At 34.9% G+C, this 13,983-nt stretch overlaps 1 protein-coding gene and 2 long non-coding RNA genes across 3 annotated transcripts in view; 2 read left to right on the top strand and 1 right to left on the bottom strand.

Moving 5' to 3' along the window:
* The window catches only part of LOC142223655 (centrosomal protein of 104 kDa-like), a 99,877-nt gene that overhangs the window by 7,809 nt on the left and 78,085 nt on the right, over nucleotides 1-13,983 (top strand). The window lies entirely within an intron of this gene.
* On the bottom strand, nucleotides 350-648 carry LOC142227252 (uncharacterized). The gene is made up of 2 exons (XR_012719809.1): nucleotides 514-648; nucleotides 350-461 (listed from the first exon to the last, which is right to left on the bottom strand). It is a non-coding gene; the product is annotated as an uncharacterized LOC142227252 (long non-coding RNA).
* LOC142224364 (uncharacterized) lies at nucleotides 11,235-11,711 on the top strand. Its single transcript, XR_012719129.1, has 2 exons — nucleotides 11,235-11,321; nucleotides 11,383-11,711. It is a non-coding gene; the product is annotated as an uncharacterized LOC142224364 (long non-coding RNA).

Below are 13,983 nucleotides of genomic sequence, written 5' to 3'. Positions count from 1 at the left end.
AATGAACCTACTAAAGTTTTTTGTTTCTCCTAAATAAAGTTTCTTTACATTCGCTTGTGTATGTCCAACAATGTGGTCTATAAATAGAACTGCTTGACTGTATGCGTTACTTGTACGTTGATGGCTATAGCGACAAACGTTTGTTGTGGACAATAAGAGCTACATGACCGAGTGGATAGTGCCTTTGCTGACAAACTCTTTCGATTCTCCGAAGCGTAAAATTTGAAAAAGTAATAAAATCGAATAAATTCTTCTGCATTGCTTGTGTTGCTGTGGTTGTTGTGCAATAAATAATCCATGTAAAAGTTAGAAAGATATGATGGCAGATACAATTAGAAATAAAATTACATTTTTATTTTTGAGTTACTCTTTATTAAATTCTTTTCATTCATATAAGTTTATCACAAAAAGGTTTAATTTTTATCAAGCATACTATGGATAACATGATGAAGAACTACAGCCTGAAAGTATTTTTTAGATCAGCCAAAATATTTACAATTATTAACAACATACCCCTGAATTTTTTTTCTTTCCTTTTCTACCCTCAGTTGTGCCCAGAGTAAGCGTCAGGATCACAGCGAAAAAGAAAATTATATTTGAAAATTTCATTTTTATTGCAAAAGAGCTTGATTTTAATTCTTCGCTGAGTGAAACAGTTATAATAGTTGGATTAAAATTACATGGTTTATATAGGATACATCTACTCAGAACTTTGTCCAATGAATAATAAATCAAGGTATTATTGGAAATAAATCAAATTTCTTTATTTTATTTATATAGAAAATTTTGACAAAATTTTATCTCTACTGAAATTTTTTCAAAATTTTATTTCTATGTAGAATTTTTTTAAAAGTTTATTTCTATAGACAAATTTGTCGAAATGTTATTTCTATAGAAAATTTTGTCAATATTTTATTTCTATAGAAAATTTTTTCAAAATTTTATGGCTATAGAAAATTTTGTCAAAATTTTATGGCTATAGAAAATTTTGTCAAAATTTTATTTCTGTAGAAAATTTTGTCAAGATTTTATTTCTATAGAAAATTTTGTCAAAATTTTATTTCTATAGAAAATTTTGTCAAAATTTTATTTCTATAGAAAATTTTGTCAAAATTTTATTTCTATAGAAAATTTTGTCAAAATTTTATTTCTATAGAAAATTTTGTCAAAATTTTATTTCTATAGAAAATTTTGTCAAAATTTTGTTTCTATAGAAAATTTTGCCAAATTTTAGTTCTATAGAAAATTTTGTCAAAATTTTATTTCTATAGAAAATTTTATCAAAATTTTATTTCTATAGAAAGTTTTGATACAATTTTATTGCTATAGAAAATTTCGTCAAAATTTAAATTCTATAGAAAATTTTGACAACATTTTATATAGAAAATTTTGTAAAAATTTTATTTCTACAGAAATTTTTCACAATTTTATTTCTATGGAGAATTTTGTTAAAAGTTTATTTCTATAGACAAGTTTGTCGAAATGTTATGTCTACAGAAAATTTTGTCAAAAATTTATTTCTATAGAAAATGTTGTCAATATGTTATCCTTAGCGTAAATTTTATCAAAATTTTATCCTTAGAGTAAATTTTATTAAAATTTTATTTGTGGAGAAAATTTTGTCAAAATTTTATTTGTGGAGAAAATTTTGTCAACATTTTATTTGTGGAGAAAATTTTGTCAAAATTTTGTTTCTATAGAAAATTGTGTCAAAATTTAATTTCTATAAAAAATTTCGTCAAAATTTTATTTCATTCGTTTTGTTTGTTATTGTTGGCTTCTCTTCAATCGTTATCACATTCCTCATCAGCATCCTCTACTTGCAGCAAAACTATCAACCAATTATCAGAATAAATTCGGGTAATTCACTCAACCCAAAGTGAATTACACTTGAACCTTCCGAAAAAGGGTTTGATAGTCGGCTACTACCTAAACAAATTTGCAAGCATATCTCTTTTTTTTGTTCTTCATTCGTTTTGTTTGTTATTGTTGGCTTCTCTTCAATCGTTATTGTTGTTTTTGATCTCAGCTTAAAGCTATGCAAAGAGATATGCTTGCAAATTTGTTTAGGTAGTAGCCGACTATCAAACCCTTTTTCGGAAGGTTCAAGTGTAATTCACTTTGGGTTGAGTGAATTACCCGAATTTATTCTGATAATTGGTTGATAGTTTTGCTGCAAGTAGAGGATGCTGATGAGGAATGTGATAACGATTGAAGAGAAGCCAACAATAACAAACAAAACGAATGAAATAAAATTTTGACGAAATTTTTTATAGAAATTAAATTTTGACACAATTTTCTATAGAAACAAAATTTTGACAAAATTTTCTCCACAAATAAAATGTTGACAAAATTTTCTCCACAAATAAAATTTTGATAAAATTTACTCTAAGGATAAAATTTTGATAAAATTTACTCTAAGGATAACATATTGACAACATTTTCTATAGAAATAAACTTTTGACAACATTTTCTGTAGACATAACATTTCGACAAACTTGTCTATAGAAATAAACTTTTAACAAAATTATCCATAGAAATAAAATTGTGAAAAAATTTCTGTAGAAATAAAATTTTTACAAAATTTTCTATATAAAATTTTGTTTATTTGTTTAGGTTGTAGCCGACTATCAAACCCTTTTTCGGAAGGTTCAAGTGTAATTCACTTTGGGTTGAGTGAATTACCCGAATTTATTCTGATAATTGGTTGATAGTTTTGCTGCAAGTAGAGGATGCTGATGAGGAATGTGGTAATTCCGAAACAGCTGTACATCCAACCATCTTTCAGTCTATAGGGCTTTGCCCAAATAAATTTGACAAGCATATTTTTCCTCTTTTGGTTAAGCTACACTTGTAGTTTAGTCAATGCATGGCTTTAAGCTGAGATCAAAAACAACAATAAAATTTTATTTCTATAGAAAATTTTGTCAAAATTTTATTTTTATAGAAAATTTTATTTCTATATAAAATTTTTGTCTATAGAAAATTTTGTCAAATTTTATTTCTATAGAAAATTTTGTCAAAATTTTATTTCTATAGAAAATTTTGTCAAAATTTTATTTCTATAGAAAATTTTCTCAAAATTTTGTTTCTATAGAAAATTTTGTCAAAATTTTATTTATATAGAAAATTTTTTTAAAATATTATTTGTATAGAAAATGTTGTCAAAATTTTATTGCTATAGAAAATTTTCTCAAAATTTTATTGCTATAGAAAATTTTGTCAAAATTTTATTTCTATAGAAAATTTTCTCAAAATATTGTTTTATAGAAAATGTTGTCAAAATAATATTTCTATAGAAAATTTTGTTGAAATTTCAGTTCTAAAGAAAGTTTCGTCGACATTTTATTTCTATGGAAGATTTTATGAAAATTTTATTTCTATGGAAAATTTTATCAAAATGTTATTTCCATAGAAAATTTTATCAAAATTTTATTTCTATAGAAAATGTTGTCAAAATTTTATTTCTATAGAAAATTTTGTCAAAATTTTAATTACATAGATAATTTTGTCAAAATTTTATTTCTATAGAAAATTTGTGAAGTACCTCTTAGGCAGAGAAGAATATTTTAAAAAATCTACCAAAACATCAAGAATACGGCTAAAACCATTTTTTGTTACAACATTTTTATTTTTAAAGGGACTTACTAAAGTGTCTTGTTTTCTTTAACCCTGGAAAGTCATCACCTTCGTCATTTTGACTACGGCATATTTAAAGACGCTATAATTTGCATTGTGAGCAAAAATGAGAACCAAATTTGTGAATATTTTCTTATTCAATATGTTTTTAATTAGTATACAACAAAAATTCATAAAAAAGTTTAATTAGTATAGCTTAAATTTATCATTTCCCAATCGACTAAAATACATTTTAGATCGAAATTGAAATTATGCGTCGTCATTTTGACGAAGGATGACTGTCCAGGGTTAAATAAAGTTTATTTACATCGGCTTGTGTATGCTCAAAAATGTGGTCTTAAATAGTACTGCTTGAAAGAATTATTTTTTGTGTTATATTCAGATCATTAATTTGTCATCTTCTATTCTTCATTGTAAATAAACCAAATGTCCTATCCATATATAGAATATAATAACTGAGTCACTTTGAATTTATCGATAAAGTTTGGGTCATAAAAATCAAACTGCATAAACACATCAACAGTCTGAAGGCGCAAGTTTAATTTTACGCTGCTATCGAATCCCCAATAACTGGTCTTCATTGACCATGATATTCGTTTGGAATGAAAGCCACGAACAATATAGTCTGTCTAGCTTCGTAAATCATGTTACAATTGACATTTTACCATACTATAACCACTCATAATCAATTGTCTGTCTAAGGATATAAAAAAAATGAAAGAAAGGAAAGAAAAATGCATTTCAACCCCAACACAAATTATGGTATACATTTAGGTTGTAATAAAATGCACACATAAAAAGTAAAGCATATTTTTAGGGTGCATTGAAAGAAAATGGGGGTAGACGAACGTAGTTTACTCTTTGGTCCTTAGGGTATTTTATATGAAGTGCTAGTCATAACAACTGATTTAAATGCAAAAACATGTTTTCCCATTGTTTTTCCCCAGAGCTTTTTGTCTTTTACTCTTTTTTCCCGGAAGTCCATGGCATTGAGAAGATCCGGTGGGTGGAATTGGGCAGCGTTGTTAGATTGTAGGACAACATTCTTGAAGATATTTTTAAGATGCCATACCAGCAGTAAAATTCAAATAATGTTTCAGTAGTTTTCTTCTCGTTTCTTTTTGCTTTTCTTGAGGAAAATCTCGGTAAACTCAAGTACCTAAACAAATTGTTATTTCTTGTTAGTTAGATTTGTATTTTATTTAATGTATGGATATATAATTGGAATTAAGCCAAACGAAAAAATTTTCTTTTGGTAATAAATTCCTTTTGTAGTTTGCTACACAATTCTTATTTCGTGTTTTTTTTTGGTTTTTTGCTTTTTCGCCTTTGTGCCATTGTCCTCTTGTCATCATCCTTGGTAGAGATTTTTTCTTGGAACGAAGAATATTCTTCTCTTGGGAATTAAAGAAATATATGGTTTTTGATGATGGTTATGATGCTTATGCTGCTTTAGGCTTTTATGAAAGATGCCTTAGATATGAATAACAAAAATTATTCTAACATAACCTATCCCAATATGACCGCCCAAATCATTGGCGCCAAATCATAACCACACAGAAAAAAAAATTTCACGAAAATTTTTCCAATTTAAGTCTTAATAGAGTTTTAAATAATATTCAAATAAAAATTTAATGAAATCAACAAATTTTTTAATTGAAACAAAAATCAATCACACAAATTAACAGTAGCAATTAATTTTTTAATTGACTTCCAATTAATTTTTAATTGATACTATCATTTCTGTGATTGAAGACATTTCAATCAAAAAATTAATTGGATCCATTAATTTCGCGATTGAATCAGAAAAAAAACAAGTATATACGGCCGTAAGTTCGGCCAGGCCGAATCTTATGTACCCTCCACCATGGATTGCGTAGAAACTTCTACGAAAGACTGTCATCCGCAAATTTCAACTCACTCGGATGAAATTTGCTCCTCCAAGAGGCTCCAAAACCAAATCTCGGGATCGGTTTATATGGGGGCTATAAATGATTATGGACTGATATGGACCACTTTTGGCATGATTGTTAAATATCATATACTACCACCACGTACCAAATTTCAACCAAATTTCTTCCGATCCTGCTGAAATATGGTACATGGTGTTAGTATATGGTCTCTAACAACCATTCAAAAATTGGTCCATATCGGTCCACTTGTACGTATAGCCCCCATATAAACGGACCCCCAAATTTGGCTTGCGATTGCTCTAAGAGAAACAAATTTCATCCGATCCGGCTGAAATTTGGTACATGATGTTAGTATATGGTCTCTAATGACCATACAAAAATTGGTTCATATCGGTCCATAATTATATATATTGGGGGCTATATATAAACCGATCACCAGATTTGACCTCCGGAGCCTCTTGGAAGACCAAAATTCATCTAATTCAGTTGAAATTTGGTACGTGATGTTAATATACGGCCTCAAACACCCATGCAAAAATTGGTCGATATCGGTCCATAATTATATATAGGCCCCATATAAACCGATCCCCAGATTTGACCTCCGGAGCATCTTGGAAGAGCAAAATTCTTCCCATTCGGTTGAAATTTGGTACGTGATGTTAGTATATGGTATCCAACAACCATGCAGGAATTGGTTCCTATCAGTCCATAATTATATATAGCTCCCATATAAACCGATCTCCAAATTTGACCTCCGGTGCCTTTTGGAGAAGCAAAATTCATCCGATCTGGTTGAAATTTGGTACGTGGTGGTAGTATATGATATTTAACAACCATGCCAAAAGTGGTCCATATCAGTCCATAATCATATATAGCCCCCATATGGGAGCCACCGTGGTGCAATGGTTAGCATGCCCGCCTTGCATACACAAGGTCGTGGGTTCGATTCCTGCTTCGACCGAACACCAAAAAGTTTTTCAGCGGTGGATTATCCCACCTCAGTAATGCTGGTGACATTTCTGAGGGTTTCAAAGCTTCTCTAAGTGGTTTCACTGCAATGTGGAACGCCGTTCGGACTCGGCTATAAAAAGGAGGTCCCTTGTCATTGAGCTTAACATGGAATCGGGCAGCACTCAGTGATAAGAGAGAAGTTCACCAATGTGGTATCACAATGGACTTCATAGTCTAAGTGAGCCTGATACATCGGGCTGCCACCTAACCTAACCTAACCTAACCTAGCCCCCATATAAACCGATTCCGAAATTTGGTTTTGGAGCCTCTTGGTACATTGTGCTAGTATATGGCCGTTAACAACCATGCCTAACTAGGTCCATATCGGTCTATAAAGGGTGATTTGTTAAGAGCTTGATAAATTTAAAAAAAAAAAAACGCATAAAATTTGCAAAATCTCATCGGTTCTCTATTTGAAACGTTAGATTGGTCCATGACATTTACTTTTTGAAGATAATTTCATTTAAATGTTGACCGCGGCTGCGGTGGTCCATTCGGAAAGTCCAATTTTGGGCAACTTTTTCGAGCATTTCGGCCGGAATAGCCCGAATTTCTTCGGAAATGTTGTCTTCCAAAGCTGGAATAGTTGCTGGCTTATTTCTGTAGACTTTAGACTTGACGTAGCCCCACAAAAAATAGTCTAAAGGCGTCAAATCGCATGATCTTGGTGGCCAACTTACCGGTCCATTTCTTGAGATGAATTGTTCTCCGAAGTTTTCCCTCAAAATGGCCATAGAATCGCGAGCTGTGTGGCATGTAGCGCCATCTTGTTGAAACCACATGTCAACCAAGTTCAGTTCTTCCATTTTTGGCAACAAAAAGTTTGTTAGCATCGAACGATAGCGATCGCCATTCACCGTAACGTTGCGTCCAACAGCATCTTTGAAAAAATACGGTCCAATGATTCCACCAGCGTACAAACCACACCAAACAGTGCATTTTTCGGGATGCATGGGCAGTTCTTGAACGGCTTCTGGTTGCTCTTCACTCCAAATGCGGCAATTTTGCTTATTTACGTAGCCATTCAACCAGAAATGAGCCTCATCGCTGAACAAAATTTGTCTATAAAAAAGCGGATTTTCTGCCAACTTTTCTAGGGCCCATTCACTGAAAATTCGACGTTGTGGCAGATCGTAAGTCTATTCATGATGAAATGTCAAAGCATACTGAGCATCTTTCTCTTTGACACCATGTCTGAAATCCCACGTGATCTGTCAAATACTAATGCATGAAAATCCTAACCTCAAAAGAATCACCCTTTAGTTATATATAGCCCTCAAATAAATCGATCCCCAATCGCACAAAAATTGGTCCATATCAAGTTCATAATTGTATATAGCCCCCATATAAGCGACCCCCATATTTCAATGCTGGCTCCCTACGTACCGTGCAAAAGCCCATATCGATTCGCAATTATTTGTAGACTTACCTACACATACCTTTTTATACCCTCCACCATAGGATGGGGGGTATATTAACTTTGTCATTCCGTTTGTAACACATCGAAATATTGCTCTAAGACCCCATAAAGTATATATATTCTGGGTCGTGGTGAAATTCTGAGTCGATCTGAGCATGTCCGTCCGTCCGTCTGTTGAAATCACGCTAACTTCCGAACGAAAAAAGCTATCGACTTGAAACTTGGCACAAGTAGTTGTTATTGATGTAGGTAGGATGGTATTGCAAATGGGCCATATCGGTCCACTTTTACGTATAGCCCCCATATAAACGTACCCCCAAATTTGGCTTGCGAGGCCTATAAGAGAAGCAAATTTCATCCGATCCGGCTCAAATTTGGAAGTATATGATATTTAACAACCATGCCAAAAGTGGTCCATATCAGTCCACAATCATACATAGCCTCATATAAACCGATCCCGAGATTTGGTTTTGGAGCCTCTTGGAGGAGCAAATTTCATCCGAGTGAGTTGAAATTTGGTACATTGTGCTAGTATATGGTCGTTAACAACCATGCCTAACTAGGTCCATATCGGTCTATAGTTATATATGGCCCTCAGATAAATCGATCCCCAATCACACAAAAATTGGTCCATATCAAGTTCATAATTGTATATAGCCCCCATATAAGCGACCCCCATATTTCAATTCTGGCTCTCTACGTACAGTGCAAAAAGTCCATATCGATTCCTAATTATAATTATTTGTAGACTTAACTATACATAACTTTTTTGTCTAATATATACCACGTATGGACTAATTCACAATTTAGAAAACGATGTTAGGAAGTTTTAAGATACCACAACCCAAGTAATTCGATTGTGGATGTTAGTCTTTCATAGAAGTTTCTACGCAATCCATGGTGGAGGGTACATAAGATTCGGCCTGGCCGAACTTACGGCCGTATATACTTGTTTTGTCTAATATATACCACGTATGGACTAACTCACAATTTAGAAAACGATTTAAGATACCACAACCCAAGTAATTCGATTGTGGATGACAGTCTTTCGTAGAAGTTTCTACGCAATCCATGGTGGAGGGTACATAATATTCGGCCTGGCCGAACTTACGGCCATATATACTTGTCTCTATATAGTCTCCACAAGTTTAAAAGACTTCGACTCACTTCTATATCACTACAGTTCATTTTGAATTTTAAACAAATCAATCTTTTTGCGCCTCTTTTTGATAGTTTGTTTATTAGCTTGCCGATCATATGCTACGTTTTTTCAATTAGGCTAATCGCCAAAAAAGCATACGTTGCCGTTACGCTACGGCTACGCTACATTTTTAGATGCATAACCAGGCCTTTATCGGTTGGCAGTGACCATCAACATACGCGGCAGCAGCAACGACGACATACAGGTAGCAAAGTAACGTGCAGCATATATGTACATCACTGTTTGAGCATACGTGCGATACGTGAAATGTAACGGCATTAAAGTGACGGCGACTGCAGCCCAATGCCTTACGGCCTACTGCAAAGGTAGCTGCAAAGGCAAATCGGTCTCATTTGGAGATCGCACGTGGACGAGTCAGGTGTTATTGAGTGAAATCCTGTGTCGCATAGATTTACTGGCCTGTTATTGCACAAGTGGAATAACATACACGTGGTAATTCACGGTCACCGGTTTACGTTGGACCACGTTGCTCCCCTTCGCATCAAAGGCGTAACAACCCGCAGTATTTTTGGCTTGTGTACTTATCAAGGTCACGGTCACCCCATATCTTCACGATTTCGTTTACCCTGCTCGCAATCCCAATAGATTTTCGTTGTCTCTGCCCTACGGTTGGCTTGTGTACTTATCAAGGTCACAGTCACTCTCAATCTTCACCATCCCAGTGACTATGCCCCATATTTGACCTGTGTACTTATAAAGGTCACGATCATCCTAAATATTCATGATTCCATTTACCCTGCTCGCAGTCCCCGTAGATCTTGTTTGTCTCTGCTCTACGTTTGCCTTGTGTACTTATCAAGGTTATAGTCACTTTAGATCTACACGATCCCATTGACTATGCCCCACGTTTGACTTGTGTACCTACCCAGGTCGCAGTCACTCCAGATCTACGCGATCCCATTGTCTCTGCCCCACGTTTGACTTGTGTACTTATCAAGGTCGCAGTCACTCCAGATCTACGCGATCCCATTGTCTCTACCCCACGTTTGACTTGTGTACATATAAAGGTCAAGGTCTCTACACGATCGCAATGTCTCTGCCCTACGTTTGATTTGTATATTTACCCAGGTCGCAGTCACACCAGGTCTTCACGACCCCATTGACTCTGTACTTACCAAGGCCACAGTTCCAATTGTCGTCGCATCGATCCACTCCGCTGTTCCTAGACCATAGTTCGCCCCGAGTCACTTTCCGTTCTCCCTTCCCCGTCGCTTAGCGTTATTCTAGCTCTACTCGCTCCACATAAGATTTCACAGGACCACCTTTGACTTTCCACTTCCTCGTTTCCATACGATTTAGAGGGCGTACTAAAGCCAGGTCGCCATGTCGTCACCCAGATTCGCCAACGCAAGATCCTGCCCAGACTCCCAGAGCTTTTTTATCTAGGTCGCCATTCAGCTCGCCCATTCCTGCCATACCATTGACCTGGCCAAACATGCGGCCTGTCCAGTCCGGTGTACTTATCCAGGCGCCCGACTCAAGTTCATCCGGCCCCATTGAAGCCGTACCACGTCCATTCCATCACCCAGATTCGCCAGCACAAGATCCTGCCCTGACTCCCAGAGCGTACTTAGCCCGGTCGCCATTCAGCTCGCCCATTCCTGCCATACCATTGACCTGGCCAAACACGCGGCCTGCCCAGTCCGGTGTACTTATACAGGCCCCCGACTCAAGTTCATCCTGCCCCATTGAAGCCGTACCACGTCCCGGAACGTGCCCTCATCAACCGAATCCTCAGTTATTATATACCACCCTAATTGTAGACGATTTACCATTAATAAATTGTAATATCAACGCATAACACCGTCTTTTCCTTCTCTGTCACTACAAAAACAAATTTCTGCGACGGACCCTTTCCCCGTGAGCACTACCCCAGCGACCAGAGGAAATTCGTCGTTACAAGGTAATACTGAATTTACCAGGGTTCATTTTTCATTTGTTTTTACGATCAATACATGAAAATGCATAATTAGTTAAAAATGTACGAAATTCATATTTTCAAATAGTAAAAATCTATTCATCCTCATAGATTCAAACAAGCTCTTTGGGATGGAACATAATGATCATTTCTTATTTAGTATTAATTATCGCTTTCAATGAGATTTCTCTTCATTGGGTATGTAGTACATTTACTAGTATAGCTCAATTGTTCTAATCGTTAAAAATTGTTATTTCAGGAAGAAATTCTAGCCTTTATTAAAGGATTTACGCTAAATCTTTTACAGAAACTTTTAATTTTTTTCATTAAAAAAATTGTTATTTTAATTAGCAAACAAATTATAGGAAAACTCTTAAGAAAACTTGTAATTTGTATAGCTAAAGGATTGTTTAATGTTTTCTATAAAATAATATTAAATGCGTTCAAAATATAAAATGTTTTCTGAAATTTAATATAAAGATTATATTTAGGATGAAATCTAAAGACGGAAGAAATCGACTACACTATCTCGAACTCTAAATGTTAACTGCACAGTAAAAAATTTCAAGCAAGTTTTTTTCAATTAAAGTCTTAATTGTGTTTTAAAAAATTTGCATAATTGAAAAAAAATCAATCACAACAAGTATATACGGCCGTAAGTTCGGCCAGGCCGAATCTCCACCATGGATTGCGTAGAAACGTCTACTAAAGACGGTCATCCATAATTGAATTACTTGACTTGCGGCCGATGGCAAAGCATCTTCAAATTTCTTAACATCATCGTCTAAATTGTAAGTTAGTCCATGCGGGATATATATTAGGCAAAACAAAGGCCGATTAAATACGTATATATTCAGTTCTTGAACGGTATATATATAGCGAAGAAATAATTACGAACCGATTTGAACTTTTGTGCGGTAATTATAGAGCCAGAATTGAAATAAGGGGGTCGCTTTATATGGGTGCTATATACAATTATGAACACGATTCTACCAAAAATGGCATATTTTTTACTGTTTAGTTGATTTGTAGGATTCTTGATGTTTTGGTAGATTTTGCAAAATATTCGTCTCCAACTAAGAAATACTTCATACATTTTCTATAGAAATAAAGTTTTAACAAAATTTTCTATAGAAATAAAATTTTGACGAAACTTTGTCTAGAAATATATAATTTTGACAAAATTTTCTATAGAAATATAAAATTTTGACAAAATTTTCTATGGCAATAAAATGTTGGTAGATTATTTTTGGCTCGAGTGGCAATCGTGATTATGAACCGAAAAGGGTCAATTTTTCTGTGATTGGGGATCGGTTTATCTCGAGGCTATACACAACTATAGATCGATACAGACCAATTTTTGCATGGTTGTTAGAGACCATATACTAACACCACGTACCATATTTTAACCGGATCGGATGAATATTGCTCCTCCAAGAGGCTCCGGAGGTCAAATCTGGGGATCGGTTTATATGGGGGCTATATACAGTTAAGGACCGATATGCACCAATTTTGCATGGTTGTTAGAGACCTTATACTAACACCACGTACCAAATTTCAACCGGAACGAATGAATTTTGCTTCTCAAAGAGGCTCCGCAAGCCAAATATAGGGGTCGGTTTATATGGGGGCTATACGTAAAAGTGGTCCGATATGGCCCATTTGCAATACCATGCGACCTACATCAATAACAACTACTTATGTCAAGTTTCAAGTCGATAGCTTGTTTCGTTCGGAAGTTACCGTGACAGACGGACATGCTTAGATCGACTCAGAATTTCACCACGACCCAGAATATATATACTTTATGGGGTCTTAGAGCAATATTTCGATGTGTTACAAACGGAATGAGAAAGTTAATATACCCCCATTCTATGGTGGAGGGTATAAAAAAAGAGTTGTAGAAAATTGGATTAAAAGACTTGCCATATTTGTTTTTAATCAAAGACAATACACTTTAGAAGATGGGAAATTGGCTTGCGTCATACCAAATGTTGCATTGACGACGCTAGGTCCATACATGTTTGTAATTTTTTATACCCACCACCATAGAGTGGTGACGGGGGTATAATAAGTTTGTCATTCCGTTTGTAACACATCGAAATATCGATTTCCGACCATATAAAGTATATATATTCTTGATCAGGGAGAAATTCTAAGACGATATGACCATGTCCGTCTGTCTGTCTGTTGTAATCACGCTACAGTTTTCAATAATGAAGCAATCGTGCTGAAATTTTGCACAAACTCGTCTTTTGTGTGCAGGCAGGTCAAATTCGAAGATGGGCTATATCGGTCAAGATTTTGATATAGTCCCCATATAAACCGAGGTGTGCCAAAAATGGTGAGTATCGGTCCATGCTTTTGGTATAGCCCCTATATAGACCGATCTCCCGATTTTACTTCTTGGACTTATAGAAACCGTAGTTTTTATCCAACTTGCCTGAAATTGGAAATCTATAGGTATTTTAGGACCATAAAGAGGAGTGCCAAAAATGGTGAGTATCGGTCCATGTTTTGGTATAGCCCCCATATAGACCGATCTCCCGATTTTACTTTTTGGGCTTATAGAAACCGTAGTTTTCATCCAATTTGCCTGAAATTGGAAACCTAGAGGTATTTTAGGACCCTAAAGAGGTGTGCCAAAAATGGTGAGTATCGGTCCATGTTTTGGTATAGCCCCCATATAGACCGATCTCCCGATTTTACTTTTTGGGCTTATAGAAACCGTAGTTTTCATCAAATTTGCCTGAAATTGGAAATCTAGAGGTATTTTAGGACCCTAAAGAGGTGTGCCAAAAATGGTGAGTACCGGTCCATATTTTAGTGTAGCCCCCATAAGGACGATCTCCCGATTTAA

Source organism: Haematobia irritans, chromosome 2, assembly GCF_050003625.1.
Source record: "Haematobia irritans isolate KBUSLIRL chromosome 2, ASM5000362v1, whole genome shotgun sequence".
Lineage (NCBI taxonomy): Eukaryota > Metazoa > Arthropoda > Insecta > Diptera > Muscidae > Haematobia > Haematobia irritans.
Note: the sequence above shows the minus strand (reverse complement) of the source record. Positions and strands in the feature narration are given on the sequence as shown.